This window comes from Phyllostomus discolor, chromosome 10 (genome assembly GCF_004126475.2).
Source record: "Phyllostomus discolor isolate MPI-MPIP mPhyDis1 chromosome 10, mPhyDis1.pri.v3, whole genome shotgun sequence".
NCBI classification, from domain to species: domain Eukaryota; kingdom Metazoa; phylum Chordata; class Mammalia; order Chiroptera; family Phyllostomidae; genus Phyllostomus; species Phyllostomus discolor.
In genome coordinates, this window is record NC_040912.2 from 17,567,596 (window position 1) to 17,591,985 (window position 24,390).

Genomic DNA, 24,390 nt, shown 5'->3' on the forward strand with positions numbered 1-24,390 from the left:
CCAGCTGAGGCCAAACAACAAAACCAGGCCATGTTTGTTTGTTTGTTTTTAATTTTCCAGTGTCTTCATTAAATAAACTGAAATTTGGACAATGACCTCTATATCAGTTTTATAAAGTAAAATCACTCATTTTATTTTCTATTTCTAAATAACATTTTAGCTACTAAGACTAGCCTATTTGTATTTTTAAAGACAAAATTTAAATTATTCATTTCAATAGATTAAAGGAAAATAATTATTTCTCATTTCATTATCAAATAGTGTTGTGCCTCCCAACTTATACAGTGCTAGTGGCTACATCAATCCCTAATGTTTATCCACTTACTCATTCATTCAGTTAAAAAAGGTGTTGATATTTTACACATAGTGTGAATGGGTTCAAAACTGAAAGAGACTATGCAAGCATCTCTTCTTTTCCCACTTAAAGTCCTAAAACCTAAACATGACTTATTAAAAAGTCTGCAAGCTTCAAATAAGTAAAAAAAATGGTTCAACTCTAGGAACCATTAATATTTTTTTGAAAGAATCAACTTTGAAAATTAGAATTAAAAAACTGTGTAGACAAAGGATATCAAAAATCACTGGGTTCTGTAGAATAAATACAACCATCACCCTTTTTTTATTGTTCAAGTACAGTTGTCTCAATTTCCCCACCACCACCAGCACCCCCTCACCCCAGCCATCCCTGCCTCCCACCCTTGAACCTACCCCCTTTGGCTTTGTCCATGTGTCCTTTATACATGTTCCCTGATGGCCCTTCCCCTCTTTCCCCTATTATCCCTCTCCCCTCTGGTTACTGTCAGTTTGTTCTTTATTTCAGTGTCTCTGGTTATATCTTGCTTGCTTGTTTGTTTTGTTGATTAGTTTCCACTTATAAGTGACATCATGTGATATTTGTCTTTCACAGCCTGGCTTATTTCACTTAGCACAACCATCACCCTTAAGCCTCTCCCTCATATTCTGAACTGTTCTGTTAGATTCTTAGCGAGAACATAATATCCTAGAGTGAATACCCCTTCGGCATAGTAAAGAATACTTGAAGAACTTCCAAATAAAAAGCTATTTCCCTATTATTAGTAGAATGATGTCCACAATTCTTCAAACTGTTACAGCTCATAAATGCTTTGTCCTTGTAAGTGTTTTATATGTTTGGAAGGTAAAATATAAAGTCTCTTAAGGCATTTTAAAAATCTTTGTACTAATAGAATAATGTGAAGCCAAGTAAGAATCAGAAACACAAAGAAATGGATAGATTTTCCCCCTTACACCAAATTATCCCTGGAGGCAACACAGAATGGTCTGGATTTCAAACATGAATCCACTGCACCTCCATATTTTGACACTCAACTAAGCAACATGATAGCTTTAATTTTTCCCATTAGATCCATAAATTCAGCATACTTTTTAATACACTGTTTTAGTATATATACAACCTATGTTAAAATTGTTTTATTTTTTATTATCTTCTTAAACAAAACTGATAGAAATGTCAGGAGACATTAGTTTTTAATACCTTGTACCAGTTAAAAAATATCCTAATTATGTCAATTACTTCTGGAAAATTGTACTGATTAGTTTTTGAAATCTTAAAGTTATTTGGACACTTGGAATGCACCATTTTAGCTATTGCTTGGAATCCATTTATTTTTACGCTCTTTGCTGACTGAAAACTGCCTTTTGGTCTCAAACTAAGTTCCCCATAACTATCAGGTTACTATTAGTATTGAGACATATAAACCAAAAAAAGATCTAAATGAAATCATATTTGAAAGACACAATCAGGCTTTCCAGGGAAAGTAAAAATAACCAGAAGACTCTGCCATCAATAAATAGGCAGCCCCTCGAGATGATCATCTTTTACAGTTGCCCAGCGTGAAAGCAGGTTTTGGCAAAATGAGCACTGGAAATTGACCCAAGTCTGACTCTAGCATGCATAACTCCTGTGTGGACATACAATTAAGACCCTCGGACTGGTGTTTATTATTGCATTTGTCAGCATTTCATTCTAAAAACACTATATTGTGAAAGATTTATAACATGGCTATAAAACTTCTGAGTTGAAACTCAATAAGCACAGTTTAGTATAATTTTATTTTATGTAATTATAAATCTTCAAAAATGTCAAAGGTAATTAAGACACCCAAATACATTTTACAAGTAAGGTTCCAAAGTGTACCTGCAACTTAAAAAGCCAAGAGATTGATTTAATACAAAATATAAACTAGATTATTTAATTTTCATCCAAAAATAGCTGCCAGATTAGTAATAAATTTTAAGTATGACATCTACTTTTGTAGGGTGATAGTTCATTAAATTATATTTAAGTGAGTTAGAAAAGTGTTGAAGTACTGGTATATATCTATATCTTGGCCTAAGTGCAGTCCAAGGTTCCTGAATTTTCCAAACATTTTGGGTGAAGTAAGGCCCCATTTCTGGTCAGTGCCCTCTCTTCCTGTGAACGCTGAACTGAAAAAGGTTACAAAACAAGAGTCAGCAGTTCTGACCATTTTGTTTTGACTTTGGGGTTTCTTTGAATCCAAAGCTCAAAACCAAACCTGGCGGAGGAGGAGAGAAGGAAAGGAAAGAAGCAATGCAAACTGACAGAAATAAAATACCAGAAAGATGGAAAAACTTCTTCAAGTCTCTAGAAACCAAAGCTTATAAATTACCACAACTTTCTCTGTGACACCAAATTTTTAGTTCTATGCTTAAAATGCATTCTGTAAAGAAGTATAAGGAATCCAATGAAATGCAAAGAACAATATGAATGCATTTTAAAATACTATGGCTCATATTTGGTAGACCTCTACCCTTAATTAAGGCAAAGAAATTTTGATATTCAGTGAAATCAAGAGTTTGATGAATATTATAGAATTATTATAATAAAACATCTTATGGTTACTCAGTTCTTTGTTGTTTTTAAAGAACCATGTACATACTTTCTTTCATTTGATCTTCCCAACTGGATTTCAAGAGGATCTAGGGTCTCAATTAAATCAAGTCATCAGCATACCATCTTAAAAATTCACTCACTTATTAAAATCAGCATGGTACCGAGATTCCCAGGAAGGACCAATGGTCACATGTAAGTAGCACATGACTTTGAAAGATATTGCTTTTAAAGACCAAAAGTACCTTAACACACTCTGTGGATGATAAATTATATAAAAGTCTGATACGGTCTGTCTCCCTCAAAGGCCAAATTATACAACCTTCTATTTAGGACTGTGTGAAGGAGATTTCCACTTGTGGGCAGCAAATATAGATGACCTCCAAGCAGTTATTAAAGACAGCTTTTTATGCTATCCAGTCTTCAAAAGGGAAAGAAATAGCTGTGAGATATGAAAACAGGTAAGACAGCTGGTGAACATAAATATGTTTGAATGAATATGATTACACAATTATTTTATTGCAGATAATTTTGTGACTTCAAAACTTAATAAAATCACAAGCTATATATGTTACTGGTCAGATCTTGAACTGTATTTAGTCCTATAATTTAGTAAAATGTTGACTAATTTAATCCCATAGTTTAGTGAAATGTTGGAGAAACTAAAAATGGGATGAAGGAGGTCAACCAAGTAATTTCAAAACTATTCATTCTGGGTGAAGTAATAATAACTAAATAGCAATAGTAATATCTGTAATAATATATATACTGTATTGCTACTTGCTCACATGAAAGCACATGTTCTAAATGCTGTGTTTAGTTCTTTACGTAACTTACAGTAAAGTTCTCATAATAACTTTAGGATATACTATTATCTTCATATTATTACCTTCATAATGATGAGGACACTATGGAATAGAGATGTTAAATAACCTCCCGTGCTTGATGAGCTAATAAATAGTGAAGCTAAGATTTACATCCAGTGAAGACTTTCAGAGCCCAAATTCTTAGGGACTGAAGTTACTTGTAAATGATTATATGATTATTATATTTAAGCAGAAATGATGAGAAAATAAGTATTCATTATCTTTACTGAGGACCTCAGAAATGTAGGCATGGGCTTTTCTTACAGCAGAGGGATACAGCCTCTGCATGCATGTGCACGCACACACACACGCACACACGCACACACACACACACACAAACCTGGGAAGAAGGACTACTCATGGAAGTTTTTAAAAAGGGCTTGAAATAATCTCCTGTGGATAATTTGAGGACACAGCTTTCTTTTCATGACCACATGCTTATAAACAGAAGCTTTGGAATTTGTCAGCGGTGCGTCTGAATCACAAGTACATCACATAATGCTATGGAAACTGGTACAAGTTACTTAACCTTGTTGACCCTCAGTCTCTTCACCTTTAAAGCAGGGATAATAATGCTTATCTGACAGGGCTCTTATGAGGATTGACTGAAATATGTATGTGGAGTAAATGATGTATAGTGAGCACTCAGTAAGTAGTAACTACCATGGGAATACACAGCACCATCATTATTATCATCATCATTATATCCCTTCCAATTCTATGGCAACAAAGACTCTATGAACACGGCATCACCTCTACCACCAACGGTAACGGGTGAAAACATAAAATACTATATAAAGATCAGGACTTGTTATATAGTGCTTTTAAACAAACTGAAAACCAAAATAGATTTTTTTATCTCCCAATATTTGTTACATCTGGAATCACTGACTGCCAGCATTTAGTCCTGGTATATGCATCTTTCTAAGTGGAACAATACACCCCCAGCTGATGAACGCAGAGATCAAAACTGGCTCATTTAACCTGCTATTATAATAGCATATATATTAAAAACAAATGGTAGGTAAGTTACTTTAAATCTGAAAATAATCACCTGAATTCATTCAGAGGAGTTCTATTCTCTCAGCCTAGACATTATGTTTCAGTATATGCTTGCCAAATGAGTGTGCATTTATTCAAATTAGATAATTTATGATGAAACCATTGTGTATCTTAGCTGCAATGGTGTCACACTAATCTACATATATGATAGAATGGTGTAGAACTATGTTTTTTTTTACACCAATGTCAAGTCTCAGCTTTAATATTGTACTGTATTATGTAAGAAGTAACTAGTGGAGGAAACTGAGTGAAAGAAACACAGAACTTCTCTGTACCATCTTTGTGATGTCCTGCAACCTATAATAAATTCAAAATAAAAAGTGAAAGAATCAGATAATTACTACAACATGCTATTGAACTTATAAATGTAAATTGTCATTAATTTTAGGGAGACATTCACATATACTTGGTTCATGTCATGTTCTACAGTTTTTCTCCAAATGTTTCATGAACATGAAACCAAGTTTTTTTGCATGGCATTCTGTGGATCCCGAAATAAAAGTCAGGACGCAACCTCTAAAGGACCTGGCCAAGCACTGAGTATCTGACTCTGGGTCCCTTGGATCACGCTGACATTTTTAAAATTAAATTTATTGAAGTGACATTGGTTTATAAGATTATATAGGTTTCAAGTGTACATTTCTATGCCATATCATCTGTATATTGCACTGTGTGTCCACCACCCAATGTCAAGTGTCCTTCTGTCACCATATATTTGACCCCCTTCACCCTTTACTACCCTGACCTCATTCCTTCTAGTAACCGCCACCATGCTGTTGTCTGTGTCTATGAGTTCTAATTTGTTTGTTTTTCTCATTTGTTCATTCATTGCTTTCACTTCTATATACCACATAGGAGTGAAATCATATGGTTCTTAACTTTTTCCGTCTGACTTATTTAGTTTAACATGATATTCTCAAGATCCATCCATGCCGACATTCTTGGCAAAACGCATTCTCAAGAACGAATTTGTAATGTTGAACCTTCACATCTTAATTCTCCTACTTACTAAATTAGATAACTCACTTAAAACATCTGGGCTTCACTACCTGCCCGGATCTGTAAAATGGAAAAAAATAAACACAGGGTTATTTTAAATATCAGAAGAGATCTTACAAAGAGCTTCATACAGTGCTTCACACAAAGTAAATACTAAACAACATTGTTGTTTCTGCTAGTTCAATGTTGAACTTTTATCTAGAGCAAAGTGACAATTCAGCCTTTTAGAAGGGCTCATGAAAACACACACAAAAGCGATATTCAGTAATCTGTCCTGCTCCTCTCAAACAGTCAGTCTTAAACAACATGGCATTTGTGTCCAATTTAAGCTGTTCTCCTAATAATGTATTTTTGTTTAATTTTGTTTTTAAAACAGATATTTAAAGGCATGACTTCTGATCTATGACACACACAACCACAACCTTCAGCTGGCAAGGAAGGTCACTACAAACCTGACATTCCTAAAATAATCTGTAAAATTTGCACACAAAGCTTTGTATGTGAAAAAGTGATACCCCACGAGGTAAATCCTCTGAGAATTTATATTTGAGCAAGTTAATCTCGAAAGCTAAGGTGTTGGTGATCGTAAATGACAAGCAGGACTGCCTCATTTATTAAGTATTGATTTAGGCCAGCAATTTTTTTCATTTCATGGCATACATAAACTAATTACTAAAATTGTAGCACACCAAAAATATATCTTTGCTGATCTGACAAAAATAGGTATAATTTTGATAGAACCACAGAAAAAATCATAATAGTAATCACCTACCCTTTTGTTTCAAAGTGACTTTTTAAAAAATCAGGTGTCTATATTTGTGTATAAGGAATTGTTGCACCAACCAATCAGACGAGCTTGTTCTGTGACATGACCAATAAGATGCAACTCTATTATATGACATACACATTCATGGTTCGAGGCAGGGCATTCACACCTCCCGGATGCCTATTACTGTGTTGGCCATTGTCATTTTTCTTTTTACAACCTAACAGAGAAGTTGTCAAAGCCTCTGACCAAATAGTCAGGTGTTGCATGTTTTGAAAATCCTCAAAGCACACCAGTTGAAAGCCGCTGATCTAGGTGAACATGAAATCAAAAAACCCACTCAGCCCACTTAACTGGGAGTGGGTAGCAGAGTCATGCTTTGCTTCAGGTCCCCAGAGAACATAACGGTGCTTGCACACCCGAGCAGGTCAAGAGACTGCCACCTGCCTCGGACAGAAAGGAATCGGGGAGGAAAAGAGAGCAGGTGCCTTTCAGAAGCTGCAGAGAGAGCAACTGAATCCCAGAGTCCATTCTTGAACCTGTTCTGTTGCCTGGCTTCCTTGTCTCTTTATGCACACAGATTTTTGCTTTCACTCTGACATTAGTGGGTTAACACAAAATCTCTGAAAAGTGGTGTACTCTTTGGCCTAAATTTAGTTACAATGTAAATATCAGTTTTTGAAAAGATAACCTTAGCCTTAACGTATACAAAAATTTTCATATATACTATTTATTATGATCATTTTTCCTCCTTGCATAGAAAGTTAAAAGAATAATTATTAATTGGGATTTTCAATGCTTTGATTCAATTTCAAGTGGCTTGAGGGCTGATGATAAAGGCCCTTCTGAAATTTATTAAAATTTTTCTGCCTTGGGAAACATACCCAATTTCAAATATTCTCACCATGGGTTTACATTTTTGACCAAAAAAATGTGGCGACTATAATTAACGAGCACTTGACAAGTAGTGGTTTTCTTAATTGTAGATCTTATTGAACATGCCACACCATTTCTTTCATCACTATTCATTTGCCTAATCTCACCAAAGCCTATTACAATTAGAGAGATGAGCTCAGTTAAAATATATGTATATAGTATACCACTTTGTTTCAAGATGACAGAACCACAAATTAAATTTTATATCCTTATTAGTGTTCTACATTTCATCAAATTCAACCAACTGCTTCTAAATTTAACCTGAAACAGACTGAAAAATGCCCAGAACTCAAAGCATTACACAACAAAACGACGAAAATCTTCCCAAATTACACCCACATGAAAATATGCCCGACCTCAATCCGTACTTTGGGGGCTTGCTTTGGGCACCTCAGAATTTCTACTTTTATGGTTACAATCCCTCCCTCCATTGTATGACTCATGTGCATGCACACATGCACACATGTAAAAGCATTTTCATCAGAATACCTTCACATGTGTTTTAGCACAGATGGTACTTATCTCCATTTTTTTTTACTCATACCTTAAACCTTAAGCTTTTATTTTCTTCCTTTCCTTCCATACTTGGGTAATTTCACTCTGCTTTACTAAGAGGCATCTCTTTCTTGAACATTATCTATGTCATAATGATTGTTGAACATTCCATTTTCTATCACCATAAGTATCCGTGTTTGTATATACACTGAAAACAAGCTCCAAAAGTACTCCAGTTCTTGATTTAGCATGAGCCCCACATAAGTATATCAGGCCTGAATATAATTACGAGGACCAGCAGCCAGTCAATTGTTGTAAAGCAAGTGTCTGGAATTGCCATTCAGGAAACCTTCAGAACACTCATTGATTAGATGAGGGTCACTGACTCAATGAGAAAAACAGAATTTTCCCTCGGAGCAGAGCTACTTCCTCTGGAGAGATTCAAGAGTATGTAAAGTTTAGGTAATTTACCATATCAAGAAAGAAGTTAGAAAGGACACAAGAATGCTCTCTGAACCTCAGCTCCAGCTCAGATCTAAGCCATATTTCACAACATTAGCACATTTTGTGGATTTTTACAGCTTGTTCACAGAAATCTCACTGGTAGGAATTTAGACTGAGGAAATAATCAAGGCTATGAACAAAGATCAGACAGCAAAATATGTATCTCATTCTTGTTTATGATATCAAAATATAGAAAATAGCCTAGATGTCTAAAAATGTGTATCTTTATTATAAACTGTTGCAGTTGTTGAAAGGATAATGCACAAAATAGTTTGTGTTGTGGAAAGATATTTTCAATAAATAATAAGTAAAAAGTATTTTATAAAGGAATATGTAAGACATGATTTCATTTCTGTTGTATATGGGAGTGTGTGTAAGTATATATGGATATGTATGCATATCTTTATATCTGTAAATATAAATGTTCTTTTATACATGATGTAGGAGAACTGATCATTTTTGCATTTGTTTGTATTTTTACAGTTTTCCACTATCTCCTTTTGCTCATAAAAATAATAAAATTATTTTAAAGCAACTGGGACAGCAAAAGAAACCACCAACAAAATGAAAAGCAACCTATGAAATGCAAGAAAATATTTGTACATCATCTATCTGATAAGGAGTTAATATCCAAAATATATAAAGAACTCATGCAACTCAATAGCAAAAGCACAAATAATCTGATTCAAAAATGGGCCAAGGATCTGAGTAGATATTTTTCCAAAGAAAACATACAAATGGCCAATAGGTACATGAAAAGATGCTCAACATCACTAATCATCAGAAAAATGCAAATCAAAACCACAATGAGATATCACCTTGCACCTGTTAGAATGTCTGTCATCAAAAGGATAAGAGTGAAGTGCTGGTGAGATGTGGAGAAAGAGAAAACTTTATGCATTGCGGGTAGGAATATAAATTGATGTAGCCACTGTGATAAAAATTATGGAGGTTCATAAAAAATTAAAATAAAACTATGACATGATCCATCAATTTCACTTCTGGGTGGAAATGAATACTGAAGGAAATGAAATCAGTACCTGGAAGCGATATCTGTAACTCCCCTCCCCCATTCACTGAAGCATTATTCACAATAGTCAAGGCATGCAAACAACCTACTATCTAGGGATGGATGAACGGATAAAGAAAACATGGAATATGCATACAATGAAACATTGAGCTATAAAAGGAAGAAAATCCTGCCTTTTGGTACAACATGGATTAACTCTGAGGGTATTGTGCTAAGTGATGTAAGTCAGAGAATGACAAATACAGTATGTTCTCACTTACCTGTGGAATCTGAAAATGCCCAGCTCATAGAAATAAGGTAGAAGGGTGGTTGCCAGGGGCTGTGGTTGGAGGATATGGGGAGATATGGGCCAAAGGGTACAAACGTCCAGTTGTAAGATAGATAACTTCTGAGAGTCTAAAGTAGAGCAAGGTGACTACAGTTAACAATACTGCATCACACACTTGAAAGCTGCTAATAGATATTAAATGTTATCATCACACAAAAATGAAGAAAATAAAATAACCTTAAATTAAAAGTAGCAACAATACAGATTGTGAGTTGTACTCTAAGTTGAATGATGGGATGTTGTTGCTCAGGTGAGAACTTTTGACTTCTTAACTCTAAAACATGTAAATTAGGTATGTAACATGCTTACAAATGATATTCTGTAATTTCTTTGGGTTCTAGGAGCAGAACATACTAGCATACTAGAGGCCTTTCTTGTGATTCCTTCCCATTGTTGCCTTCTCTCCTTGCAAGTCTATCCAGTGTCCTGATACCTAACACCCTTGATTAGCTTCAGAGCATTCTTATTGTTTCATAGGAATGAAATAACTGGGTTTGGGGGAAATACTAATTTTTATTTGTAAATTTGTCTTCAGCAAAGCAAGTATTCTACAATCCCCTCCCCAAAAAAGAGAAGTTGAAATTAATTAGAGAGATAAGGATTAAATTTACCATTAAATACACAGTTAAAGAGTAAAAGAAAAATTACTTAGAAGATATGCACTTTAATTTCTTGACACCGAAATGGACATTTTAACAACATCAGATGTTCGTTCTTAAACACGGCTGAGTTCACATGTAACTTACACACACAAACACATGTGATTTAAAAAAGGTACAGTAAACTCTACTAATGCTAAGAAATTTGTTGAGTGGTCAGGAATACACTTTTAATTTCTAATGAAGTTTGTGATGTTTAAACAATTAGTACCACAGTTTTGCTTTCTATTTAGCCCAAAGTGGCTTATAGTGTGTGTATTGTGCTTGTGTGGGTGCGTGTGCATGTGCCCGTGTGTGTGTGTGTGTGTGTGTGTGAGGTACAGAGAACTTGTGTAACATTAACATTTACCTTAATTTTTAAAAGGATACATTAGAGCCTGATAACGTACTCTCAAAAAGCTGTACATACTCATATTCATGTGTTCATATACATTTGTTTTCACAGTTTTCATACTCATGGTTTGAAAGCTTCCATATACCAAAAGAAAAAGAATTACATTTCTAACATAATTTCAAAATATTTAAAACCTGCACTGTTTTTAATAACTTTTATTGTTTTTAACATGTGACATTTTATCCCCATTAGCAGTAACAGATGTCTAATGCATTAGAAGGGAAAATGCTGCACACGTGTTGAAATAGAGGACTTTACTGAAAGGAGAGCATGTGCTTTGATTTATATTAGTCGAAATTTAGATACTGTACTTGGTGCTATTTCAGGAAATGAAAAGGTGAGGAAGCTGTTATATATCAGTAAACCAGAGCAAAAGTCTCCATAGAAACCAAAACGGTTTCTGTGGGAGCCACTTAAGCTAAATTAATACCTAGAATATGTTCATATTAGCCCCCAGGGAGCTAATTTGAACAAAACAAAACCCTTTCTATTGATTCATGTATGTTACATAGTATTTACAATTCTTCTTTGTTCACATTTAATTGTCAAAAATTAATCGGTCATCGAGTCTACGAAAATTTGGGTGAATTCTAAAGAGAAACGGTCACAAAGAAAACAAGTGATAACTTACTCTTCCCCAACTCCATTATTTCTGTTACAAATCAAAAGGAGCATAAAGAACAAAAAATAATGACATGAATTCAATTTTACTTGTTTGGCTGGTTTTATGTCTCGATTTTCAAAGGCACCTTCTTCCCTATACGATATGGTTTCCATTTATACCATCTTTCAAATAAGACATCTGTTGCTACTGGGGTGATTTCTATTTCATGCAATTTGTATTATGTTCCCCTGTGATTATTTTCTCTACTACTATTGCTTTTGTTCATAGCATAAGGAAAAGTTCGTTGCATATAAATCGAGATGCTTCCTTAGGTGCGTCAGAAATGCACATGCCTATGCCTGTATGTGGGCCCATGTGTGTGTTTGTGAATGACACACATGTACAGCTTCCTATAGCCTGATGTCTAATAAAACAATAAAATGCTTATCTTATTTATGATGTTTTGGACAGCAAAAAGGGGAGGGAGAATGTAGGACCATTAGCAGATAAATATAGGATTAGTCCACAGGATAAATTGGTCCTGTTTTGGCCAGGTCCACCCCGTGGCAGTCAAACTCGATATCACTGCCCTTGTGCTACTGGACAAGGTTACTTTAAGGTTTTTCTCTTTTTGTCCACTTTTTTTCATGCTCTTTAACAAAACTAAAATTAAATTAAGATGGGTTTCTAAAGAACAATATTTCACATTAAAAGAGAAAATTTGTAAGGATGTTTGTTTCATTATTTTAACAAAAGGAATATACAAGTTCTGGGTTGAAAACTAAGGCTGGCTCCTGTCCATATGCAATGCCAGTATAAGAAATAATTGGCGAAGTTATAATATCACAGCCAAGGAACCCAAAACAGTATCAATAGCAGCACCAAAGTCAGAGATGCTGAGTCCTGGCATCCAGAGGACAGTAGCAAACCCCAAGGAAACATCTTTTAAGAGGCAAGGACCGAACTCAGACTGATTTTAACTATGCACTGGAAAGTTTTCATGGAGGCTTACCATAAATTTCTTACCAAAGGGATTGAGTGACAAAAGTGAATACAATTCTCAGATTTATGGCATTTAATTCAGAAATAGAGTTTCTCTTGAAATAAAATTCCAACCATTAGGAGAATTTCCAAGTCACAAGATATGATTTATAACATTTTCTTCATCAGCTTAACATATAATGCCATTATTACAGCCCTGATTTTGTGGATGTTTTTCAGAGTAATTCACTCTTTCACAAATCTAATGTTTTTCGTTCATATTCTGACTGATTTGCTACAACTTCACTGTAGTTGCTTTTTAATGTTCCTATATTATTCCTAATTGGCTCTCAATGTATTGCACTGTGTTACAGTTCTCCTGGTCATTCATCATTCATGTCACAAGGGTAAGTGGCTATGTTGAATGAAAAATAAAATAATTATAGATATCTCTTGCTTCCCTTCTCCTCACTCTCTCCCTACACAGAACCTTTTTTCCTTTAATGTTGCCACTGTTGGTTGATTCCTTTGGACTATATTTTATATGCTGCATATAAAATCAAAAGTTTCTCCTCTTTTCAAATGAAGACCTTTTTTCTTCTACAAAAATGCATGCAAATTATGTTTTCATCAGAAATGATAAAGAAAGAAAACACAAAGACATAGTTTGTTGCAATTAAGTGAAGTGATTAGACTACATAAATGTCTCCTTTAGAAGAGAGGGGTTGACAAAATGATCAAGAAAGTGAACAATTTCCTGGCACCACTTTCCCAAGTCCAATGTTCATGCACATCAATGTCATAGTAAGAGAGTGCAAAGTAGCCATAGTATGGGCTCTGTTCCTATTTAAATTGGATTGGATTAGATTGTGTGTTCTTGCTCTGTGGAGCATCCAGTTCTGACTCTAACTTCCATTACTAATTTAACAAAAATATATTAAATAAGTATTGAGTGCCTACTATGGACTTGAGTCTTTTCTCAACACAATTTTCTAGTTTGATTAATATGACTTACCTGAAAGGAGCTCACAGAAGAATGAGGGACTTACACCTAATGAACTTGTGCAGATACTAGATGGGATATGTGGGAACGTTGGAAACAAGAACTGTTGAACCCTTACCGCTGGGGCTCAGTTGTTTGGGCATCATTCTGCCAAGCGAAAGGTTGCCGATTCGATTCCTGGTCAGGACACATGCCTGGGTTGCAGGTTCGGTCCCAGGGTTAGGGTACACAGACCAATGTTTCTCTCTCTCTCTTACTGCCTCCCTTCCCCTCTAAAAATAAGTGAATAAAATCTTTAAAAAATGGTAGCTATTGGGATGTAGTAGACAAGTATAGTTAATATACTCTAAGTCCTACACTAGTTTATACTTAAAGGCTGCTAACTTGAAGCTGCTGGAAGAGCAGCATCATCAAGCTGAATAAAATGGTCATATACCTAGTATACAGATTATGACTAGGTCTAAAAGAGGCAATTCCAAGCTTGGAGTCAAGTTAAAGCCAAGGATGACAGTTTTTTTCACTACTTCATAAAGAGCCTGCTGGTTATCTAACAATCTCCATTCTTCCCTTCTTCATTTAGCAACAGAACCCATGAAGGTGACACTAGACATGGCCATTCAGCTAATGACTACATCTCACAGCCTCACTTGTAGTTAGTTGTAATCAGACCTAAGCAGAAGTAAAAATAAGACCTAAGCAGAAGTCTCATGAAATTTTTAGATAGGTCCCTTAAGAGAGATCTTCACCTTGCTTTTCTTTTTTCCTAGTGGCTGGAATGCAAAATTAACATGAGATCTGGAGTGGCCACTTGATCCATGAAATGTTCTCATTTCGTGGGTAGTAGAGTAAGAAGTTAATTCTCCAACATCCAACATGGCTGAGCCACAGGACCTATCCAAATTTTTCATGAGATAAATAAACTGCCTTGTTTAATTTGCTATATTTTTTAAACTTGTTATTATAGTGCCATATCTTACCTTACATATCTCTTTCTCTTAGGTGCCTTGGGACAGTTCCTGGCACATAATAGGATATCATAAATATTGTGGACCACCACAGGGCAGAATGACCTCAGACTACACAGAAAGTTTGTATGCCTAAAGGCAGAACACAAATAGGTAAGGGCCAAGTTCAAAATCCTCTGAGCATGTTAGGCTGAAGCAAGGGGAAAAGTCTTACATACCTTTTCCCCAAGCCAGTTTATAACACACCTCAAACTCCTCATACCCTAGCCTCATCTCACAAGGTACCATTCTTAGGTTACAGAAAGGAAAATGGGCTAACTGTACATACAAAATGAAAAGAACATGAAATGTGATGGAGCATAAATCTGTTCTATACCTTATCAGAGACAACTCAAAGTTATTTTCATTTATGACAGTATGAGCAGTATACATTTGAGTGAAACAAAAATTTTTAAAAAACAGTTTAATATAACTTATTTTAAATTTTAAAAATTATAATACATCTACCATAGTTTTAGTTAGTGTGTCTACTGTGACTTTCTCTTTGATGAGACAGATTTAGGCCAATAGCACTAAGTGGTAGAAGAGAATAACTGTTCGTTGTTATACCTTTGCATCTAACCACGGGTAACAAAACTTTCACATTAAGCATAAGTCTTCCACTTAAGATTTTGTTGGGCACAATGGTTTTCTCAAGAAAATAGTCACTTCGCTGTTAACCTCAATGATCACATTTTACTGTTAGATTTCAGGAAGCAAAATCTCAAAATCACTTCCAAACAACTTTCAACATCTCAGTTAAGGGAGAGAACATTTGGTGAGGAGAGCCACCAGTATGTGCGTGTTCAAGATACTCAAAAATCTGTAACAGAATGAAACCTCATGAAAAGAAATGAACCTCTGGGATGTTTACTTTCAGTAAATTCTTTTTGCCACCATATCATAAATCTAACCTAAATGGCATTATTTTTTAAAAAGAATAGCCATATGAAATATGTTATGTACTTAATATACAGATGTGCTCAAAGATACTGTCCTTTACCGACACTCAGTGCTTCCTTCTCCAAAAAAATTAAGTGGGAGGAAAAAACTCCTCTCAGGTCACAGTACCAGGAATAGTTGGACTTCTCGTGGTCTCTCTCTCTTCGCCCCCCTCCCTGTGTGTGTGTTTCCTTTCATCATTGCTCACCACAGTTCTTGTGTCTTTCACAGTAACCTAAGAATATACTTGACCTTTTGTTTGTTGTTTGTAAGAGGACGCAATGGTATTTTCTGGGTCCTTCCACACTTGTTCTTATGTGTAAATGTGACTCTGCTTGGAAAGAGGAACGTCTTAGATGGCATTCTTTGGGCAGGTGTTCTTATGAAAAAGACCGAAGTAGCCTGATACGCATTCCTTTATGAGCCATCCATGTGCTCTACCTGGATGCTTGTAGGGTGGTTTCTTTATCTTCAATAGCCAACATTTTCCTGAGAATGTTCATAGGTGTGATTCCATTTTCATCCACTTTGTCTGGAATACAGTGTATCATTCTAGTCTATGAATCCCATTAGCTTTTTTTTTTACTCTAGAGAATTGTTTTATGTCTTTTATTATTGATTATTGCTTCTTATCCATTTATTACTGGTTTCTTCTTGGGAAAATGAAAGGTCTCTAATTTCACAATATCACCCTACTTAAAATAGTATTTCCCCATTAATCCCTACACACCTTCTCTGATTTTTTTTTTCCTTCCATAGCAGTGATGACCTTTTTTTTTTTTGGCTTCCTCCTCATCTCTTCCTCACACCCTTCCTCCCATGGTAATCTCCTACAGTTACATAGCTTAAAAGGTTATCGATATGCTGACATACTTCAAACTTTGTCTCCAGCCACACCTCTCTCACAAACTCCAGAGTTGCGTGTTCAACTGCCTGCCCAACAATTCCACTTGGATTTCTAACAGACAACCCAACATGTCTGAAATTGAACTTTCTAGCTCCCCTGAACTGTGTTCGATCACAGCCTTCTCCATCTCCGTAGTTGCCAATGCTTCGTTTCTCTTGCTCAAATAAAAAGCCTTCGAGTCACACTGGATCCCTCTCCCCTATACCTCATATATTATCTTTAGCAAAACCGGTTGCCTGTACCTTCGAAATATACCCGGAATTAGATCACCTCTTTCCAACTCCACTGCTACCACCCTGGTTTAGGTCACAATCACCTCTCACCTTCATTACAGCAGTGGCCTCCTAACCAGTCTCTCTGTCCCCAGAGAAAAGCCCGTGCATGCCAAAGACCTTGGCATATTGCTGGGTTGGCATTATTCCTGCTGCTCGGTACTGTTGTCAAGTGAATCTTCCTCTGTCTCCCGCTTGTGGCGGAGTGATATCTTCATATCATGAGCAGAGGAGCACGCCTCAAACGCTTATGCCATCCTGAGGAATCAGCAAAGGACAGGACTGCCATGTCAGCTAGCTGAGAACTAACTCCCCTTCTTGTCCTCCCATATGGAATAGGAAGATTGTCGCAGCCTCAGATTGGGCACTTCCGTCACTTAGTACTTTCTCCCAGAGACTTTGTTACTCTAACTTCTGGCTCTGTGAGACTTCCTCCTCTTCCAGCACAGGCGCAACTTCTTCAGCTTCTTCTTGGCCAAGTAAACAAAACAGAAAATTTACAGAGAAGTTTTGCTTTATTATAGTTTTTCTTTCATCCTTACCAACACTCGTGTTAAGCCATGTCCCGCCGGTGCTACTATACAAAGCAAAACATTCTCCTAATTATTGGATACAACATTTGGGAGAGCAAGACAAAATACGTTTATTGAACAATTTCAGAATCCAGTGAGTGGTAATATTTAATTGAATGTTTGTGGGAAGAAACAGTGTCCAAATTAATACTTTCAAAGTAAGTGTTTTTAATCTCTGAGTAATAGATATCACTCTGTGTCATTGTCACTCAAGTATTTGGCTAAAATGTAGGTTTAGGGTGACAGTGGGGTCCACTGAGGGATATTTGACCTAAAAATGCACTTTGTGTACATTTCTAAAGAAAATAACAATCAATAAGCAAGTATTTGTGGAGCCTATTTTTGCACATTATGGAGTCCCTGGGGAATGTGAGAAGCATCTGGTTTCTTATGGACGTTGGGCTGCGTGGGAAGAAAATACTAACATGAATGAAAGAGATCCCAAGATGAACCACCCAACACCGACTTATGATACAGAGAGTCGCAATGCTCTGCACTCTGGAAATGCCAGCTCTGCAGCAGCTCTGAATGCCCCACATCCAAACCAACTCACCGTTATTAGGTGAGCACCCAGACTGCAGGGGCTGGTGGAGAGTGCACTCCCATGACCACTTGGATGGATGGAGGAGGGGGTGGGCTGATGAAAACAGAGGTTTTAAGCTAAACAATTAGGTAAACATGGGGCTGCAAATACTGCCTAGAAAATATAGTCAGCAGTGCTGTAACAACTACATGCGGTGTCAGGGGGTACTAGACTTTGCGGGAAATCACTTCGTAAGTTATATAAATGTCTAACCACTATTGTATTTGTACACCTGAAACAAATACAATATTGAATGTCGACTCTCATTGGAAAAATGGTTATAAATTTTTTTAACATTATATAAATAATTTACTGATTTGCAAGTTATTTGAGAGCAACAGTAAGTTCCACTTCTCTGTGAGGAACCCACGCTGTGGTGCCAAGTGCACAGCTGAATATGAGAATCTTCAGCTCAGGCAAAACACCATCCAACACAGAAATTGAAGAGGTCATATGCCTCCTGTCACCATTTCTGTGCAGCTTGGGTATAGAATCATTGAATCTCCTCCAGTTAGCATTTCCCCCCTGAACTTTGAGTCTTTAGGGGCTTGGACAAAGATATAGAAGCAGTTGCTCTTCAAACAGTACTGGATCATCACTTGAATTCCTCAATGACCCTTTAAAACTTTCCCTTTGCACTCTTCATTTAGAATTGAATGTGAATGCTTTAGCTCTGTCTACAAGGTACTGCAAAACTTATTCTTCATTTACAATAATAATATCAAACATGTATCAAGTGCCAAGCATCATTTTAAGTGGTTAGCTCTTATGGCTCTATTTCATCTCAGGTTCAAGTACATTATTCTTTCTCCTTCACTGGAAGCTTGGGGGGATAAGTAACATCCTTTAGGTCACAGGCAGGGAGAAGTTTAGCCATATTTGAACATCCACGAACTGGCTCCAGAATCCAGGGTATCATCTACTACACTGTCCTCTATGGCCATCCTGTCTTGCCAGAAAAGGAAGAACTAAAACTTACCCTAACTCTTGTCATCTATGACTTGAATGAGGTGACTCTTCTAAGCAGTTTCTCCAGTTCTGTAATTGTAATGCTTTAAAACAATTTTTTTTTAATTAGAGTAAAATGATCATCTAGTTTAATCTAGGGAAATTACTTAAGTTCCTATTTTCAGTCTGCTTTCGTTCCACAGAATTCCTCCAACAGTACGACTCTCTGCCTTACCTGTGAACTCGGGGAAATGACAGGAGCTGCGGCGCACGTGTGATCACAGCCTCGCTGCTGGTGTTCCCACATATCAAATCTGACAGTCGTTCTGCCTTGCCAAAGTTTGCCCTCAAATTCTCCCTCTCTCATTTAGGATTTGTGTTAAATGGACTGCTGTAAAATATTTTAATGATTCTATAAATTATCTGGGTGCCCAATTTTCATATAAGAATCAGTATAATGAAAATAACAGTGAGTAAATGTTACATAAATCTAGAAGTAGAGTTTATTTTTCCTGAATATTCTATCAGCCTGTGTAGTCTATTTCAGAGGATGGCCCAATTAAAATATAAGTTAAATACAGTTCATTTGTAATGTCTGCTCTTCAGATAGCTCAGCCCTGCTGACGTGCTTCTGAATTAACATCTTTGTCTCTCTTTAGGGTATTTTTTAACAATGATCTCTCCTCAAAACCTTGACTGAAAATAAGGCTGCATTAAGGTTACTTATGACCATTAGTGGATATTTCTGTTTTCTCAGTCACTATATACACTCCTGTTCCCCAGAAATATTTCTGGTCTTGGACACACTACGTATAAACAGACCCATTAGAGTTAAAACCAAAAGATCATGAATTATTGTTTTCTCTTAATTTATACCCGATAGTAAATAGAAGAGTGTTCCTTTATTTGATGGACCCATGTCAAGGTTCTAAGACCTTGACAGAGATCAGGATGATGAGACAAGGCCAGCGCACTCTAGTTTCCTCACTGCCTCTTTGTGTTCTACCTATCAGAACTGAATCCAAATGACAGCTGGACGTCTTCAGCCACCCGGAATAGCAGGCAGGCAAGGCTCGCACAGGCCCTTGAACCACCACCTTTGCTTCCACTTGGAAGACTCACAAAGGCGCTAGTACCACGACCTTCTGTTTCTTCACAATTCTCCCAGCCCCTCAGTCCGGCCTCTCCCGTACGTCCCAGTGTCCTTCGGTTGCCCAGAGCCCCTCCAGTCTTGAGGAAAAACATCATACAATCTAATCCACTTAAAGGTGTTAGTGACCTAATGGGTGACCTCACCGTGGGGACTCTGCCATCTACAAGAGGAGCCTGGAGAGGACAATGCCAGGCCCCAAATTAATGAGTTACCCATGATAGATTTAAAGCATGACTATGGGAAGTGTAAGGTGGTTTTTGGAAGGAGGCCCTTCTGTCCCCCTTCAAACCACTTTCCTGCCTATTTTACTCATTTTTGGCACAAATGTTTATGCCTGCAGTTGGCCACACACAGTTTCTAGAATTCTCATCACTTAGGAAAATGCTTTCAGGTTCCAGTTATTGCCTAATCTTAGTTACAAGCAGTCATAGAGAAAACTTTTCGTCTATAAAACTTACTAGTCAGACAAGATAATTTCTAAAAGCCTTTCATGTTTACGTATTTTTTATTTTTTTGTAATTATCTATCCATTTATTTCATCTTACAGAAAGAATTGAGGCTCCATAATCCCCCTTAGCCCTGTCATTTCCTCCCAACTTTATATTATCCTGTCCACACCCCCATAGCTACTGCAATCATGTATGTTCACGCAAGTCAACTGATGTACTTACATTCGGTGTTTTGTGGGTTGATGAGAGATCCTCCTAAATCTAATCACCTGTCTCATCCATCCCCTGCACTGTATCTGTCCACAGACTGACATTTCTAAAACATAAATCTCATCATGTACTTTCCTGACTCAACGTTCTTCCATTTTCCAATTGCACTTAGAATACAACCTGAATTCCTTAGCATGACACACAAAGTTGCTGTGATCTGCACTTTGCATCATTTCTGGCTGCTTCTATACTCCTTCCACCTCCAGCTACCCAACACTCCCCACAGGTCCCTGAGAAGGCCACCATGCATGCTCAATGTCACACCTTTGTCCATGCCACTCCCAGCGTCTTTCTCTCCTCCTACCCCTTCTACTTCTCACCTGGTTTGCCCCATTAATCCTTTAGGATTATGCTGAAATAATGTACTTGCATACTTCAGGAAAACTGCAGTGTAGGCTTGCTGTATTATTTATGAATATCTGATTCTGCTAAAGAGAGTAAGAGAAACAAGGAGGAAATAAGTAAACTGAGAGACATCGGAGACATCAGTAAAGTAAGTAGGAAGGGACAGAAAAACTACATAAGCATCAAGTAGTCATAAAGCTCCCAGGGAACCCATATTTATGATATCTTAAACAGGACTCCTATTGGTGACACTGGACCTGGCCCACGTGTCTTTCTGGCAAAGACAGAAAGATAAAATACATAACCACTCAGTAGGCTAAGTGTCAAGCTCATCTGACAAAGAACACATTTGCCTTGTGCCTCTCTGGTAGGCCAAGAGCTCCAGCCATCCTCTAATACTGCATACCATAAACTTTGGACCTCTTACCCCATCAGCAAGGAAGCCTGAGTGATAGAGAGAAAGGGGATAGGAAAAAGAGGAAAAGGGAGGGAGGGAGGGAGAGGGGAGGGGAAGAGAGAGAGGGACAGGAAGACACAGACACACACACACAGAGATGATATTAATGAAAGGATATTAACATTGTGGATCTGTGTTCCCCGAGATCCTGGTAGCATGGTCCTTACTGCTTGTTTGCAACCTATTGTAGTATATTAATCTGCCCCATTTACTTCCTTTTCTTGCTGTATGTTTCAAATTGATTCAACAAACCATGTGTCATGTGCATCTTCATTTGGTCAGTGGGCCATTCTGTGGGTTTCTCTCCAGGACAGGCTTCCTGGAAGTCTATTAGGAGGCTACCATCACAGTGAGGTGATTTCCCAAAATACAAAGCCATTCTGTTGCCTTAGATGAGGTTCAGCGTTCTTTCTTGGCACTACTTAAAAATATGTCAGGCAGCCAGAGGGAAAGAGGGGTGAGGGAAGGTAGTGGTGGACCCATAGGGGAAATGGGGATAGAAAAAGACTTTGCTTTGGGTGATGGGTGCACCATGAAATGTGCAGATAATGTTTTCTCCAGTTGTACACTTGAAACCTGTGTGGCTTTGTGAACCAATGTCACCCCAATAAAGTCAATTTTTAAAAAAGAAAGAGAAAGAAAACATCTATCACAGCATTTAGCTCTCCATGTCAGAAAATAGTTTACGTATTTGATTTCCCACTAGACTGAGACATCCTTGATGTCAAAGACTAAATCTTCTTACTCAGAGATCGAAAGTAATTAAAGACTTCAAGGAATGTATGTTAAATTACAAATCAATAAACGTGTTGCAATTAATGAATGCCAGTGGAAACCAGAATTCACATCTCCTGAATGCATCATTAGGCAGAATCGGAACCTTACAATCTCTCGAGGTCTTGAGTAGGGGTGAGTGAGAATAAGACTCATCACTTACACTATGTCTTTCCCTGAGGAATCTGAGGTGGAGAGGGCAAAAGCATTGATCCTGATTAACTACAGGGAAAAACAACCAGTTTGATCTCCATTCTGGAGGTCAAGTGGAAAATAACTAATGAGTCTTAGCAACCACACAACATTTCTGAAATCCTATCATGGCTCATAGCATTTTTCCAGGAGGAATGGCATCAGTATTCCCCCAGATGTCCTCCTTCACCGTCCTGAGATCCAATAAGGACAATGTGTTACCATCTTTGCTCTAATTCTGGACAGGCCATGCCAATTAGATGAACATCAACTTTAATTAAAAGTTTCATGGCCCACCCTGGCTGGTGTGGCTCAGTGGATTGAGAGCCAGCCTGTGAACTGAAAGGACACTGGTTCGATTCTCAGTCAGGGCACATGCTTGAGTTGCAGGCCAGGTCACCAGTTGAGGGCATGAGAAAGGCAACCAGTCGATATATCTCTCACACATCAATGTTTCCATTCCTTTCTTTCTCCCTCCCTTCCCCTCTCTCTAAAAATAAACAAATAATTTAAAAAAAAGTTTCATGGCCCTTCAGCCTGTTTCTTGTGTGGTTTTTGTTGTTGTTGTTATGATTTAGGTGAGAGTGACAAGGATTTTTAAAACTAAATGCCTATAATAAAGGCCAGGCAGCTACTTATAACTCAGGCAGAATCTGAGGCAAATAATCCTGATGCTTTCCTATTTCCCACTAAGTGCAATGATTTCTTTCTCACTCTTGTCATTTAAGCCTTTTATTCCCCCTGCACAGGAAGCTTCATTCTCTCTTTCTCTATCGATTCCCTTTTTCTCGCTTGCTTCAGCTCCATCTTCTACCCTCTCTCCACATTCTGCTCTCTCTCCCTTATTTTCACTTTGTTCTCTCTCTCTTGTCTTTCCCTCATCTTTTTCCAAGTCTTTCGGTCCACTGCCCAGTCCCTCCAGCAGGGTCTCAGAGGATGTGATTAGGGACATATCCGCAAGAAGAGACAAATGCCAAACAAAAGCCCTGGGTTCCCACTAAAACTGAAATGCCCCATCTTGGATGTCACGGCACTCTGCCGGAACCACAAAACTCTTCCAGAAAAAGATCAAGACGTAATTCATTTTAACTTTAATTTACAAAGAACTCAGCCCTGAAATCTTTTGGAAGGAAGTAGAGAAAAGCGGAAGGCAATCTTAAGTTAAGTCAAAGACGATCTGTAATAATTTGGGGTAAGTGGTGGGAGTTAGTACTTTTTAACTCCCTTATTTTTCTACAGCTTTGAAAAAATAATTTGAGGTTTTAACCTACTGTGTGCATTAAAATATAATTGACAAAATATAATTTCCATGTAATTTTTTATGTAATGACATTCCCAATGCCCCAACTAAAAATTCACTTTCAACAGCATTCTGGAATGGCCATATTTTTTTTTTTTTAACTGGTTCTAATTGTCAAACATGGCTCTGAAGTTAAGAAAATAAAATTCCTGGTCAATGACAGTTTTGCATGAAATTCTGCTAATGTAAAATATACTTTCCTTTAAAATGGTATTTTTATTCTCACTAATGTATGCTTCTTCTACAATAAACTCTGTTCTACAATAAAGAGAAAAGATCATAATTTTTCCAAAAACACTAAAGCTTAAATGTCAATTCATGTTTGTTTTTAAAAATTAATAAAAGTGACGTAAATCAACTATACATCCCTGAAATGACATTTAATTGTGGAGTATTTTTACCATGCCCTTAGCTTGCCTCTTCCACCAGCTTCTTTTTAAACCAAGTTCTCTGGGAAATTGTGTCCTCTTGTGGTCACTGGCAAAAACAACATGTTTTCTGTAGAAAGAATCAAACTAAACAATGGATGTAGCATTTAGGGCTTCGGGCAAAGCCATTTGTGGAAGAAAAAAAAAAAACCCTTGAAGAGAGATGAAAGTTGTCATTAGAAAGGGATATTTAGCTGGAAAAAAACATAGAATGTAAATCATTTGATTTATATTTCAATTGCTCCATTATTGGATGATTAAAAAGGAGGTAAAAATG

At 37.0% G+C, this 24,390-nt stretch overlaps 1 long non-coding RNA gene across 2 annotated transcripts; it reads right to left on the reverse strand.

The window, feature by feature from the left end:
- Window positions 1-14,873: 14,873 nt before the first annotated feature.
- On the reverse strand, window positions 14,874-23,566 carry LOC118497051. 2 transcript variants are annotated; one of them, XR_004899601.1, is made up of 4 exons: window positions 23,200-23,566; window positions 20,570-20,663; window positions 18,777-19,975; window positions 14,874-17,109 (listed from the first exon to the last, which is right to left on the reverse strand). It is a non-coding gene; the product is annotated as an uncharacterized LOC118497051 (long non-coding RNA). The 2 variants fall into 2 exon arrangements; XR_004899602.1 differs by lacking the exon at window positions 23,200-23,566 and adding an exon at window positions 20,938-21,845.
- Window positions 23,567-24,390: the final 824 nt, after the last annotated feature.